The following is a 9,723-nucleotide window of genomic DNA, read 5'->3' as shown; positions in this document are numbered from 1 at the left end:
AGTCAGTGACTCTGGGGCTCTCCCAGCACCCACGTCTTCTATGCTTCTTCACAGAATATAATTAGATAGGATTTAACAGGTGAGGATAAGATGTAACTGTTGTGTCAAATGGATTGGCTTATCTGATGGAGAGTAGTAGTGGTCGATAGCAGTGGTCCAGGCAGGTTGCACCAACTACCTCATTAGCATATGGATTGAACTGGGAATATCATGGAATCAGCATAATGGACAGAAAGGATAAAGGTAAGTCAGGAATCATAGTTCATTTCTCTACAACATGCTGGCAGCAGGTTATAACACAGGGTGAAGGTCGTAGAGCCCCTTGAAGTAAGGACAAGTTCCCTTATTGTTTTGTAACCTCTGTCCACAAGGGTCGACTTCCCGTTGTCCCACTGCGACCCTGACTAAGAGCAGCTCCTATGGATGACTCTCTGTTGGAATTACCAGAGATCACAGACAAGGTACAAGCAGTGCTCCAGGTACCAGGACTTACAATTTTTTGAAAACAGGAATTTTGCAACAATATTTTTTTATTGCTGATTTGAATTGTCCCTATAATCACCCCATTAATAACCCCCCCCCCCAAAAAAGAAAAAATCTCCTTAACAATGGATGTGTATGGTGCACCAATAGAAATAAGGGAGCAGAGCAGGTTGCACCATGATCACAGCAGGGTAGAGGAATTTTGCAAGTTGCATCCAGGCTTCTGGACCGATTTAGTGTTGCGCCCTCTTGTGGACTGAGTCATGAAATTGCATCAGGCACCCAATTCCCCAGATATAAAGAATCTCATAGGGGACGAGGTTTCATCTTTGATTGAGTGGAGCTCAGAGAATTGCAAAAAGCAACAACTGCAAGCGAGTCTATGCAAAGATTTGGGCAAATATATCTGTTTTAGCAAAAAAAAAGATCTACTGGAGGGTTTATGGTGGGATAAAGATCCAAATATGATCAAATATGATCTCAGAAAATAAAGTCCTGATGATGGAGACCACCCAGACCCAGGACTAGGCTGGAAGTTATATGACACCTCTAATGTCTAACGTAAATCCACAGATGGTCCTATAGAGTCTCATCAGGTGTCCTGCCGAAAGTCCTGCTGCCAGTCTTCTGAATATATGGAGACTCAGTGCGGCACCCAGGACTCTTCCTAAAACTGCTGGAGAGGGGAATGGGTGGGAAAACCTATGATGCCTTCAAGAACTCAAACACCAAGAACATCTTCAGCGTGAAGGAGAACGGCAGACGAGGGGTCAGACAGGTCTGAAGTCCAAGTCCAACGCTCTTCACCATCTACATCAATGATCTGCAGCCCTGGAGACCTCCTCCGCACCCTACATGACACAGAGGTGACATTTATTCTGAATGTATTGAGGAAGGACTGTTGTTACATTGGGGGACCAACATATGAGGGACCTTCCATTCTTGTCCGTGGAGGACCCTGTGGAGGATCCTGTTGTTGAAATTCTCTAATGGACAGATTTGGGGGGTATTTTAGGAGACATTAATATTAAGAAATGTTACATAAGTCCCCAGTCTAGTGTATGTACATGGGAGGGATATTATAGTATTTAGCAGTTTTCCCCTCTGCAGGCTCCATATGCAGGTCCTATGATGTCTCCTATACCTTCTCTGTACCTCTCTCTACAGTTTAAAAACTGATTAAACCTAGACCCCCTGGGTATGGACTCCCCTAATGGGGAGAGAAGTAGCACCGTTCTTCCAAACTGTACGCTCCAGTAGAGGTATTCGATAACTGTGGTAGAAGTTGTGTTTCAGATGACTCCGTATGTAGTCCGTTTGGAGCTGTACAGGTAAGTAGAGGTGCGCAGGGTACCGTGTAACTGTCGTAAGAAGAGGAGGGTAGATATAGATGCAGTGCTATCCCTATTACTCCCTAAACCTGCAGAGTGCTCGTAAACCTAACCTCGGAGCCGCAGCCCTAAAAAGCTGCCACCCCGACTGGAACCTTACCCTATGAACCTTACCCTATTATAAGCCTACAGGTCCATAGGTAGGTATACATAGCATCTCAAAAGAGTGTCAGGTGGAGCATGTCCCTACATGCCATGTTTCGCCTTGCTTCAGGCTGACATGAGTGAGAAGCGCCCGCTGACATGAGTGAGAAGCGCCCGCTGACATGAGTGAGAAGCGCCCGCTGACATGAGTGAGAAACGCCCGCTGACATGAGTGAGAAGCGCCCGCTGACATGAGTGAGAAGCGCCCGCTGACATGAGTGAGAAGCGCCCGCTGACATGAGTGAGAAGCGCCCGCTGACATGAGTGAGAAGCGCCCGCTGACATGAGTGAGAAGCGCCCGCTGACATGCGTGAGAAGCGCCCGCTGACATGCGTGAACCAGTGGGTCCCACTATAACCTCCCCTATAACCTCCAGTTTTTAAACTGCTTACTTGTTTAGGAGTGTTTCTCATCAGTCCACACTGACACTTAGTTTATCTGTATTTTAATTAATACCTATTAAAAGTTATATTTTTTTCACCATTTATATTCTCCACATCAAGTGATATAGTACCATAATACTATACTATTAGTTCTACTACAACCGTAGTACCATACGAGTACTCTACATCTACCATAGTACAATGCTATTAGCTCTACTACTACCATGGCGCCCTACTATCAGCTCTACTACTACTATAGTACCATTCTTTTGGCTCTACTACTACCATAGTACCATACTATAAACTCTACTGCTTCCATTGTACCTTTCTATTAGGACTACTACAACTATTGTACCATATGATTAGCTCTTCTACCACAATAGTACCATACTATCAGCTCTGCTACTACCATGGTACCATACTATTAGTTCTACTACTACTATAGCACCATACTATAAGCTCTACTGCTACTATAGTACCATACTATCAGCTCTATTGCTACTATAGTACCATACTATCAGCTCTATTGCTACTATAGTACCATACTATCAGCTCTACTGCTACTATAGTACCATACTATCAGCTCTACTGCTACTATAGTACCATACTATCAGCTCTACTGCTACTATAGTACCATACTATCAGCTCTACTGCTACTATAGTACCATACTATCAGCTCTACTGCTACTATAGTACCATACTATCAGCTCTATTGCTACTATAGTACCATACTATCAGCTCTGCTACTACCATGGTACCATACTATTAGTTCTACTACTACTATAGTACTATTATATTAGCTTTACTACTACCATGGCACCCTACTATCAGCTCTACTGCTACTATAGTAAGATTCTATTGGCTTTAGTACTACCATGGTACCATACTATCAGCTCTGCTACTACCATTGGTCTACTACTCCATGGTACTATACTATCAGCTCTAATAGTACGATAGTACTATTCTATTAGCTTTACTACTACCATGGCACGCTACTATCAGCTCTGCTACTACCATGGCGCCATACTATTAGCTCTACTACTCCATGGTACTATACTATCAGCTCTAATAGTACTATTGTACTATTCTCCCCAATCATAAAGTGATAACACACAATATCAATACTCTGCAAATGTGTCAGTGCACCGGACATCATCCATAGTTCACCTCTACAAAACCATACATCTTGAAGATATTTCACCCCGTCGCTGACAAGTTCCCTGCATGCATGTTAAAGCGAACCTGTCATCTGAAATGTCATTTTAGCTGATGGCAGGTTCCAATAGTCTCAGTTGCAGCCTGTGTTTCAGTATCTGAGTCTCCTCTTCTCTTCCTATACTCCACACCATCCCCCTCCCTCCCTGGCGGCTCATTGCACATGACAGGAAGTAGGGAGGGAGACTGACACAGGCACACAGGCTGCTAGCAGGAAGCCAGGTAATGTGAAAAAAACTTTAATAAAGTAGTGACAATATTCAAAATGCTGTTGAAAGCATTTTAAAAATCAGCATAGCATAGTCTATTGGAACCCGTCACCAGCTAAAAATTCCATTCATGGTGACGGGTTCTCTTCAAGGGCAGAGTGGAAATTGGTTTCCTGGCAAACAGACTCCCCCCAAATTTGTGATCTTCCCAATTGCTGACCCCAGCAATATCCCACCACCATTTATTTATAAGCATAATATATTTTCGCTCCCACAGCATAAAATTAACTTTTTTTCCAACAAGTGCAGTCAAGACAAGAGTTAAATATATCACATCTAACAGTCACCATGAGACCTAGATCCAACCTGATCTCTTGGAGATCTACATTTAGTGTCTGGACAGGTGCCACTGAATGCCTCTGTGGCTGTGAAAGGGTTAATGGCCATATAATGTGCATTAAAAGATTAGGAACAAATCCCCCCTCGAGCCCCTGTCAATCACCAAACGTGTTCACTACATGGGACGTCTATTTAGACATATTTCCTGCAAGTTTAATCCTCCGCTTCCATGTTACCATAAAGTGACATAGATGCTACATAGTTACATAGAGTAACATACACTCACCGGCCACTTTATTAGGTACACCTGTCCAACTGCTCGTTAACACTTCATTTCTAATCAGCCAATCACATGACGGCAACTCAGTGCATTTAGGCAAGTAGACATGGTCAAGACAATCTCCTGCAGTTCTCCCGAGCATCAGTATGGGGAAGAAAGGTGATTTGTGGCCTTTGAACGTGGCATGGTTGTTGGTGCCAGAAGGGCTGGTCTGAGTATTTCAGAAACTGCTGATCTACTGGGATTTTCACACACAACCATCTCTAGGGTTTACAGAGAATGGTCCGAAAAAGAAAAAACATCCAGTGAGCGGCAGTTCTGTGGGCGGAAATGCCTTGTTGATGCCAGAGGTCAGAGGAGAATGGGCAGACTGGTTCGAGCTGATAGAAAGGCAACAGTGACTCAAATCGCCACCCGTTACAACCAAGGTAGGCAGAAGAGCATCTCTGAACGCACAGTACGTCCAACTTTGAGGCAGATGGGCTACAGCAGCAGAAGACCACACCGGGTGCCACTCCTTTCAGCTAAGGACAGGAAACTGAGGCTACAATTTGCACAAGCTCATCGAAATTGGACAGTAGAAGATTGGAAAAACGTTGCCTGGTCTGATGAGTCTCGATTTCTGCTGCGACATTCGGATGGTAGGGTCAGAATTTGGCGTCAACAACATGAAAGCATGGATCCATCCTGCCTTGTATCAGCGGCTCAGGCTGGTGGTGGTGGTGTCATGGATCCATCCTGCCTTGTATCAGCGGCTCAGGCTGGTGGTGGTGGTGTCATGGATCCATCCTGCCTTGTATCAGCGGGTCAGGCTGGTGGTGGTGGTGTCATGGATCCATCCTGCCTTGTATCAGCGGGTCAGGCTGGTGGTGGTGGTGTCATGGATCCATCCTGCCTTGTATCAGCGGCTCAGGCTGGTGGTGGTGTCATGGTGTGGGGAATATTTTCTTGGCACTCTTTGGGCCCCTTGGTACAACGCCACAGCCTACCTGAGTATTGTTGCTGACCATGTCCACCCCTTTATGACCACAATGTACCCTGTAACATCTGATGGCTACTTTCAGCAGGATAATGCGCCATGTCATAAAGCTGGAATCATCTCAGACTGGTTTCTTGAACATGACAATGAGGTCACTGGACACAAATGGCTCCACAGTCTCCAGATCTCAATCCAATAGAGCATCTTTGGGATGTGGTGGAACGGGAGATTCGCATCATGGATGTGCAGCCGACAAATCTGCGGCAACTGTGTGATGCCATCATGTCAATATGGACCAAAATCTCTGAGGAGCTTCCAGCACCTTGTTGTATCTATGCCACGAAGAATTGAGGCAGTTCTGAAGGCAAAAGGGGTCCAACCCGTCACTAGCATGGTGACCTAATAAAGGGGCCGGTGAGTGTATAAGTTACATAGTTATATAGAGTAACATAGATGTTATATAGAGTATCGTAGATTTTGGCCTCGGATACTGTTATGTGGCCGGCTCTGAGGTCTCCATAGATCTGAGTCTTTACTACATCCGAATACTCAGCAATTTCTTCAGTGATAAATTCTCACCCTTCGGATTTGTGGGTTTCTTCTCCCTGGAAGACGATGACTTGAGTAAATCCTGGTGAAGAGACGTCTTATTCAAAAATTCCAAGAATGGAAGGGGATTGGCGCAACGGGTTAGCCGCTGGTGGAGCCAGACCGATCATTACTGGGCACCAATAGCTTAGGGGGAGGATGGAACCAATTACTGAGGGTTTTCCACCAAAACAAGTTGTGAATCATCAGGAAGAATAGTTCAGGGAGCAAAGCGAGCGCCAACCTGCAATACATAGGTATAACATATAGAAGATCTCCTGACCTCTGACCCTATCACTACCATGTGACTGGGTACAATGGAGTATATGGACACCGACTGGACAGCAGCAGGACTGTGACATATGGATTTATACTCTAGGATTGTCCTCACACTGCTGTGCACTTAGCTCTGCAGACAGTGTTAGGTATTGTGTCTGGGTTGATATGTTATACATTTATGTATCTTGGTAGTAGCAGCAGTACTTTAAAATATGGGTTTATATTCCGGGATGGTCACTTCCAGTCCTCACACTGCTGTGCTCTTAGCTCTCTGCACAGATTTTGGGATATTGTCCCCTGGATAGAAGATGTTTAAGCACACCTATATTTATCTTGGTAGTAGCAGCAGGACTGTGATATATGGATTTATATTCCAGGATTGTTACTTCCAGGGGCGTGTCCTCACACTGCTGTGCTCTTAGTTCTCTACAGCCAGTGTTGGGTATTGTCCTGAGAAAGATGGGTAATCAGAACTTTTTGGGAGTCATTTACTAAGGGCCCGAATCACGGTTTTCCGACGGGTTACACAAATATTTCCACTGATTTGCGCTGATTTTCCTTGAATTGCCCCGGGATTTAGGCGCACGCGGTCGGATTGTGTCGCATCGGCGCCGGGTTGCACGCGACGGAAATCGGGGGGGGGGGGCCGTGGCCATAAGAAAACCCGACGGATTCGGAAAAACCGCCGCATTTTTTAAAAAAAAGTGTCGCTTGACACGCGCTTACCTGCACCCGGCCCTGCTTGGTGAACTTCAGTGCATTCAGCGCAGCAGCGACACCTGGTGGACGTCGGGGGAACTGCCTTAATGAATCGCCGGAAGACCCGAATCCTCCACACAGAAAGCGCCGCTGGATCGCGACAGGGCGGGGAAAGTAAATCTGCCCCTTTGTGTGTACGTAGTAGGACTGCAAAATATGGATTTATATTCCAGGATTGAAACTTCTGAAGGCGTGTCCTCACACTGCTGTGCCCTTTGCTCTCTGCAAAAGGTGCTCCGAGTGCTGCAGGGAATGCAGAGGATGTCCCAACTTGTCACTAACGCAAGACCAGTGATGTTCATTGGACAACAGATGCTGAGCATTTCTGATCCCCCCTAGAACAGGTGTCCCCCAGCAGGAAGGGGAAGCCAAAGCAGGGTGAGGATATTTTACTTTTCATTTGCCCCTCCCCCCTTCCTATGGGTTTTCCTTTATTGTTACTTTTCCCAATGATAATAACCCGGATACTAATTATACATAAACCACAAATATCAGCGATTTCCTTGAAATTATTTTTTCATTCTTCCCAAATTATTTTTACCTTCAGCCCCAAATGGGGCAACAACCGACTGTTTAAAAAAAGTCCCGATTTTTACCCGAACTTGATACTTTTAAACCATTTTTGGCATCGCTGTTTTTACTCATTTACATAAATGTGTCATTAAGTTGCTAATCACTGGGAGCTTTGAGTATATGGGGGGTGGGGGGTGCATGCAGCACCCGCTTCCCCCCGCAAGGGGTGAGGGGGGGGGGGGGTCGGACTGTATCAACAATCTGGTTAATAAGATCCGCCAGCTGCTGGAAAAGATGAAAACCTTGTGAATTATTTTAATCCTGAGCAGGAACAGAACTCAATATCTGGCAGAATTTCTTCAAACGGGTTCCCCTTGGGTGAGAATCAGACTGGATCATGTAAGGACTGGGGTTATGTACTAGTCTGGCCCGGGCTGGATCAGATGAACTTAGAGTTTGGGTTTGTCCTGAAAAAACCTCGGAGTAACGTGATCCGACCCCCCCCTTCCCCCACCAGCCTCGGTGCGGTGCCTCATATCTTCCATTTCTCTCTTGGATCTATTGAGAAAGGAAATCTACCATTATGATAAACCAGAGTCATTAAAATTATGCTAATGAGTCTGAAGTGCTATAGGGGGTGTTAACAGAGCCCCTCTATGCTGTTACACTGTGCAGGAGCACTTCCCCCCTCCCAATGTTTGAGGTCTCATCAGGCAGAGGGAGGGGGGAAGTGCTGAGGGAGAAGGGCAGGGGAGACAGCCTGTAAAGCCACAGCACAGAGGGGCTCTGGTAACACTGCAGAGCACTTCAGGCTCATTAGAATATTTTAAAAGTTGATTTTAGCAGGAAGGAGACCATGGATAACAAATATAAGAAGATACCACAGTCCCGGTGCCTGGATCCATGAGGTTACACAGGTTGTACCCTTAAAGGTAATAATTCCTTAAAGGGGTATTTTGAACTTTAATCAATTGGAATCCATCATGGAATTAATAATAATAATAATATTAATATTAATAATTGATGCTCTATCCTTGGGCTCGGTGATATCATATTGATGGGGCTCATCCCCCGTGAGGGTCACTTCCAATTTTCAGGACATAGACATCATGGCAACTCATTGGGGGTCATTTATCTTATCTCTGTTTGTTTTGGCTCGTTTTTCCATCTACTTCTTCGGTCATTTATCAATCTCACTTTTTCCTTGTGTTAAATGTTGTTTTTTTTTTCCAGATCTCTTTTTGGGACATTTGTTACAAATGTCGCAGAAAATGTCGCACAAATGTCTCAAGTCACTTCTTTCCATTTTCTAAGTTTTCCTTAAGTTGGGTTTCGTCTGGAGATTTTTTGCGCCAAAAAATGTTGCAAATATTAGGCAAAAATTGAAATGATAGATGTCAATTGTGACATTGAGCACATCTGGAATAGAAGATAAATGTGTCTTACTGATGAAAAACAAATGTTTGGCGGATATTTCAAAATGTCCCCAAAAAAGGCGCAAAAATTGCAATGCGCCAAAAAATGGCTCAAAAAAGAAAGAACAAACAGGAAGAAATATAAAGATAAATGACCCCCATTGTGTGGTCTTAGGGTAAGCTGCGAAACAAAGCACCGCCACTATTCAATGTATGGCGCTGTACATATCAGAGTATAGCGCTCCTTTGATAGGGGGGCGCCCGGTGTCAGAAGCAAAAGGGACAACAAACACCTAAAAGGCACAAATTTCATGGCCAAAAATCACAACAATGGGGGTCATTTACTTACCCGAGTTCCCCGAAAGTGCATTGTCTGACGATCAAGTATTGTGCGGCGATTTACTAAGATGGTGCGTCCGATATCCTGCATGTGACGCTTCCCCGCTCAGGTCCGCCGGAGTTCACCTTCTTCTTCCCGGTGCATCTAAGTGCATTGGATGCGGCACAATTTGAAAGTAAATCCCACGCTCAGTCCGAATCAGTCGGATCGTCCGACGGCCACCCCCTGATTTCTGCCGCATGAAAGCGCCAAATACCAATCACGTGCGACACAATCCCAGCACAAACACCTGTTAAATATCTGTCAAAACTGTTCAAATCCCAAAAACCGTGAACAGTCCGGCGAAAGTGCGATCCGCGACCCTTAGTAAATAAGCCCCATTTTGTGCTTTCATTTTCTTGAATCA

The sequence above is a fragment of the Engystomops pustulosus genome, chromosome 6 (assembly GCF_040894005.1).
Source record: "Engystomops pustulosus chromosome 6, aEngPut4.maternal, whole genome shotgun sequence".
NCBI lineage: Eukaryota > Metazoa > Chordata > Amphibia > Anura > Leptodactylidae > Engystomops > Engystomops pustulosus.
This window is presented reverse-complemented; position numbering follows the sequence as displayed.